Source organism: Tiliqua scincoides, chromosome 4 (genome assembly GCF_035046505.1).
Source record: "Tiliqua scincoides isolate rTilSci1 chromosome 4, rTilSci1.hap2, whole genome shotgun sequence".
Classification (NCBI taxonomy): domain Eukaryota; kingdom Metazoa; phylum Chordata; class Lepidosauria; order Squamata; family Scincidae; genus Tiliqua; species Tiliqua scincoides.
The window spans coordinates 218,666,671-218,672,715 of NC_089824.1; positions in this window are offsets into that span (position 1 = coordinate 218,666,671).

The window sequence follows — 6,045 nt, forward strand, 5'->3', positions numbered from 1 at the left end:
GTGGAGGGGAATGTACCACCTGCCCGGGAAAAGGGGGGAGGGGCTGTAAAAGGAACTGAAGGCAGTACCATTGTGACGCTGAGGAGGGGGGAGGGACCATTGCGGGCAGGAGGGAGGGGGCGGAGCCTGACAGGTAGATGGCACAGATTCAGGCGGAGGGGGGCAAAGCGGGAGGGGCAGCCTGGTGCAACTGGGGGGCCCCAAGCAGGCTATGGAGGGGACCCATGCTCTGCTCTTTGAGCCCATCCCATCTGTCAGAGACTGGGAGTCTGATAGACTGTGCCTGACCAAGGAGGTTCTCCCAAGGTGGTGCCGATACTAAGATGAACTGTGCCTGAACCAGGAGGTTCTCCCATGGCGGTGCTAATAATCTGATGAACTGTGTCTAACAAAGAAGTTCTCCTAATGTGGTGCTGTTATTCAGATATTTGTTGGCAACCTTCAGTCTCGAAAGACTCTGGTATCGCGCTCTGAAAGGTGGTTCTGGAACAGCGTCTAGTGTGGCTGAAAAGGCCAATTCGGGAGTGACAATCCCTTCCACACTGGGAGCAAGTGCAGTCTGTCCCTGGTCTGTCTCCATGGCTATGGGCCTTCCTTCTTTGCCTCTTAGCCTCAGACTGTTGGCCAAGTGTCTCTTCAAACTGGGAGAGGCCATGCTGCACAGTCTGCCTCCAAGCGGGCCGCTCAGAGGCCAGGGTTTCCCACCTGTTGAGGTCCACTCCTAAGGCCTTCAGATCCCTCTTGCAGATGTCCTTGTATCGCAGCTGTGGTCTACCTGTAGGGCGCTTTCCTTGCACGAGTTCTCCATAGAGGAGATCCTTTGGGATCCAGCCATCATCCATTCTCACAACATGACCGAGCCAACACCACAAACTTTCTGCACCAGAAGGGGGCGTCTCTGTTTCAGCAGTGCAGGCCTCTCTGTTTCAGCAGTGCATACATGCTAGGGATTCCAGCACGTTCCAGGACTGTGTTGTTTGGAACTTTGTCCTGCCAGGTGATGCTGAGAATGCATCGGAGGCAGCGCATGTGCCTGAACAAGGAGGTTCTCCCAAGGCGGTAGTCTGATGGACTGTCTGATGGACTATCTGATGGGTAATCTGATGGACTGTGTCTAACAAAGTGGTTCTCCTAATGCGGTGGTTCCCAAATTCTTTAGCACCAGGGTCCACTTTTTTTTTTTTTTTTAAACAAAGCTCTATCAGGACCCACCTAGTCTTACCAGACTATTTAAAAAGGAGATCTAGAAAGAAATAGTATTTTATCAGTGTTTCTCAAAGTGTGGGTCAGGACCCACTAGGTGCATTGCATGCCAATTTGAGATAGGTCCCCATTCATTTCAATGTGTATTTTATTTTAATATATTAGACTTGATGGAATAGTATGTGACTGCATTTGGGGAAATGTTACAGTTTTGTACTTTTAAGAGGCTACAATGTACAGGTATAATCTAATTATCCATGGATTTTTCACCCATGGTTTTTTCTCAACACGATGGGAAGGGCCCTTTAAATCAAAGGAAAAAAGAGGTTTAACAATAGCTCATTAATGTGGGAGAGGGCAGCCGTAGCAATCCATTTCTCTTCAGCACTGAGAACAGCTTCACTCCCAGGCAAGTGACCCCTCCCTTCCCCCTGGGCACGTGAAGGAATGTGAGTCATTATCACCTCTTCCATTCTTTCCCTGTGCTGGGCTCCTGGGTAGGGGGAGGTCACTGCCTCAGAGTGAAGCCTTTCTAAGTGCCTGGAGAGAGACTAATGGTCCAATCTTATCCAATTTTCGAGTGCTGGTGCTGCTGTGCCAGTGGGGTATGCACTGCTTCCTGTGTTGGGGAGGCAGTCACAGAGGCCTGTGACTCCGGACTGCATTGTGGCTGCGCCAGTGTTGGAAAGTTGGATAGGATTGGGCCCCAAAAGCCCAATGCTATGCATCTCTACTCAGAAGTAAGTTCTATTATAGTCAGTGGGGCTTACTCCCAGGTAAGTGTGGATAGGATTGCAGCCTGATCCCCCTGTGTGCATTACTAAAGGTGAACAAGGCTGTTTTTAAATCATCTAGCAAAGACACACTGTTTTTTAAATGGATTTGCTTTAGTGCAGTTTTTACCATCCACGTGAGTTCTGGAAACGGAACCCTTGTGAACAACGAGACTCAACCTGTATATGCATTTAATAATGATAGTCATTATTCCTCAGTAAGTGTGGTTAGGATTGCAGCCTTAGAGATGTTTGGGGAATTTATTTTAAACAGATCAGCAACTTGTCAAGAGGGTTTTTCTTTATTTTAAATAAATTCTTAAATTTACTGTAAACTTTTAATTTACTTATTTCCTTAATTTGATTTGATTTTATCATATGGGATGTGTTCAAAATTTTCCTGCTTGATGACGTCACTTCTGACCATGACATCACCTATAATAATAATACAGGTATTTATATACCGCCTTTCTTGGTCATCAGTTCTCCTCAGACTTTATTCAAGGCAGTTTACAAAGGCAGGCGGTTCTAAATCCCCGTAGGGATTTTTACAATCGAAGAAAGGTTCTATCTTTCAAGAACCACAACATTTCAGATGGATCTTTCTGATCTGGTATCACATTCTGGCCTCTGGTTTTCTCCCATGCAAGCTGACAAGCAGCTCCATCTCTCAGATGGAGGGCAGCCAAGACACTTCTTCGCTCACACCAAAGAGCAGGTGGAATAACTCCGTTCAGCTTGTCAGCTGCTTCAAGGTCTCACTGTTCAAGGTGCCAGTGGCCTCAAACTGGCGACCTGCAGATGTTATCTATAGGTTATCTATAGGTTGATGACATCACTTCTGGTGGGTCCTGACACATTGTCATTCTCAAAAGTGGGTCCTGGTGCTTAAAATTTTGAGAGCCCCTGATATATATAGTACTGTAATAATAACCAGAAAAAAAGGCCCTCAAACATTTATCTCCCTATATTTACACACGATTGCAAACTGCAGGAGCTGAACTCTTTGCAGACTAATTAGCAGCTACAGTATCTAATTTTTTGAAGAGCCTAAGGGCTAGAGGTAGTTATCTGAACTTTCTATCACCTTTTGGTGACCCACCAAAAATCAGATTGTGACCTACACTTTGGGAACCACTGTTAATGCATCATGTCTGGCAGCCATTGATGGACCTTTGCTACTTGGGGAATTTGTGTAATTCTCTTTAAAAGCCATTTCAGCAGGTGTCAAGCACCCCTATCCCCATGGCAGAGAATTCCACAAATTAATGTTGTATTGTGTGTGAAGAAATGCCTAAAAAAAAATCTGATCAGAATCTACTGCCAGTCAATTACATTGGATGATCTACACCAGTGTTTTTCAAACTGTGGGTCGTGAACCAATTTCAGGTGGGTCCCCATTCACTTCAATATTTTATTTTTTAATATATTAAAAATATATTTGATGCTACCATGGCATGCAACTGCATTGGGGAAATGTTACAGATCTGTACTTTTAACAGGCTACTCCGTATAAGCTTTTAACAATGATAGTAAATGAAACGTACTCCTGGGTAAGTATGGGTAGGATTGCAGCCTAGGATTGTTAAAAATTTTCCTGCTTGATGACATCATTTCTGGCCATGATTTTCTTGGTGGGTCCTGACAGATTCTTACTCTAAAAAATGGGTCCTGATGCTAAAAGTTTGTACTAAAAGTAAGTTTTAGTACTGGGACCCACTTTTTAGAATGACAGTTTGTGGGGACTTTAATGAGACTTACTTCTTAGTAAGTAAGGATCAGCATCACATGCAGGGCTAGCGCTCCAAAGCCCACAGCAGCAGCTTCGCTGTGCCCGCCCACATGCCGCATGTGAGCCACCCGCCTTACCCAAGACAGGGGAGGGAGGAAGTGCTCCCATTGGGTTGCTGGGCAGAGGGGCGGGTGATGTGAGACAGGTCCCCTCACAGAGCCTCTCAGCCTTCCTCCTCCCCGGGTGGCCTGACTAGATGGGGCGCCTTGGGAGCATGCCTGGGTCTTTGGTGTCAGCCCCCCATCTCCCTCTTCCCCCTGCTGTCTGTTTCCTTCCCCCCCCCCCCGGCCTTGCCCCTCCCTCCTTTGCCCCGCCTGTTGCCAAGCAGGAGAAGGCTGGTTTTGTGGCTGTGCGGGCTCCTCGCCGCAGCTGCTGGCGCATCCTGGGGGCGGCGAGCCTAGAGGCTCGCACCTGGCAGCTGGGGCGACGGCGCACGTGCCCACAGAGAGGGGTCTGCTTGCCCTCTCTGGCACGAGTGCCATAGGTTAGCCACCACTGACCTAGACCAGGGGTCGGCAACCTTAAACACTCAAAGAGCCATTTGGACCCGTTTTCCGGAGGAAAAAAAACCTCAGGAGCCCCAAAACCCTTTTAACATCTAAAATGAAGATAATACTGCATATATAGTTTTTTTTTAACCTTGATGCTCTTATAGATCCCATTTTTATAATGTAGCCCCCTCTTGTAGCTTTTAGTTAGTTTTGTCATACATTCTTGTCCTGTGTTTTCAGATGCCTGGTCCTCTATGGTGTTCTACCTGATTCCAAGGCCATTCTCTGCCTGGAGAATTATACCCACTTTAAGCAAATTAGCTCCCCTTCTTTCCCCCAACAAATGACCCTGGTTCTGCCCTGTAGTCCTGCTGGACCCCACCTCCAGGGTAGCTCACCTGTTCAACCTGCAGAGGTCCTCTCTCCTGCCAGCAGCCTCCCACCACTACAGCAGCCCCTTGGTCCTCAGCAGGTCTTGGGCACAGCAGCCACACACCAAACTCCAGTGTCTCCAGCAGTCCATTAGTCACAAAGTCAGTCAGAGCATCCAGGACAGAGTCCAAAGTCAATAAGCCAAGTCACAGTCCAAGATCAGATTCCAAAGTCAGTCAGTCAAATCAGTCAGAGTATCCGTGTCAAAGTCAATAAGCCCAGTCAGTCAGTCTCCTCTCCTAGCTCCAACCTGCACTCCTACAACCCACACCCCCTTCCTCAGGTGCTCCTTATATCCCTGAGGGCCCTATTGCCTTCAAGTGACTGCAGCTGTGCAGCACACTCTGCTGGATGCCCAGGCCTTACCCTTAAAGGGGCCACTGCTGACACCATATCTCCTCCTCACCAGATCTTCCAGGATTCCAATACATATGGAGGTTATGACATCTGCTTATCTTACATGGATACTAAAGAACTCCCCCCACCTTCCAGAGGCACCCTGCTGGAAGGGACACAGACTCCAGAGGTGGGGAAGAGAAGAAGCGAGGGGGGGGGGGGCAGCCACAGGCCAGCCTGCCTGCCCTCCCTCCCTCAGGTTGCAACCCTCTCCACACTATCCTGGGAGTAAGCCCCATTGGCTACAATGGGACTTCTGAGCAGACAGGTTGGTTGGAGCTCTCAGGTTGCAGTCCTCTCCACACTTTCCTGGGAGGAAGCCTCACTGACTACTTGTGAGTAGACCTGCATAGGAGGGGGCTGAGGCTGCAGCCCTCCACACCTTCCTGGGAGGAAGCCTCACTGACTACAGTGGGGCTTACTTGTGAGTAGACCTGCACAGGAGGCTGAGGCTACAGCCCTCCACACCTTCCTGGGAGTAGCCCAGGGACTACATTGGGGCTTACTCTCAAACAGACCTGCATGGGCTCCCACTCACCGGTCCTTGCGCTTGGCCTTGAGCAGGCTCCAAGGCTGCCATCCCAGGCACCCTTTCCTAGGAGTAAGCTTCATCTGCTGTAATGGGGCTTACTACTGAGTAGACACACAGGATGTCTCCTCTGCTGTGGAGGAAAAGCCTCTCCTTGCACTGAGTGGGGACCTGCTCAAGGAAAGGCAGGCTGCAAGGGCTTGCAATGGCTGAGGAGGAGGGCAGCTCAGGATTGGCTGGTGGTCAGCCAGTGAAGGGCCCTGAGCCATTCCAACAGAAAAAGCCAGGAGCCTGCTGGATGCTGATTGGCTGAGCCTGCTGGAGAGTTGGGGAAGGGGAAAACAGGGAGCTTAAGCCTGCAGAGCAGGCAAAATTGAAAAGGGAAACCAATGCGGGGCAGGTGGGGGTGAAGGGAGAGGAGGGCAGTGA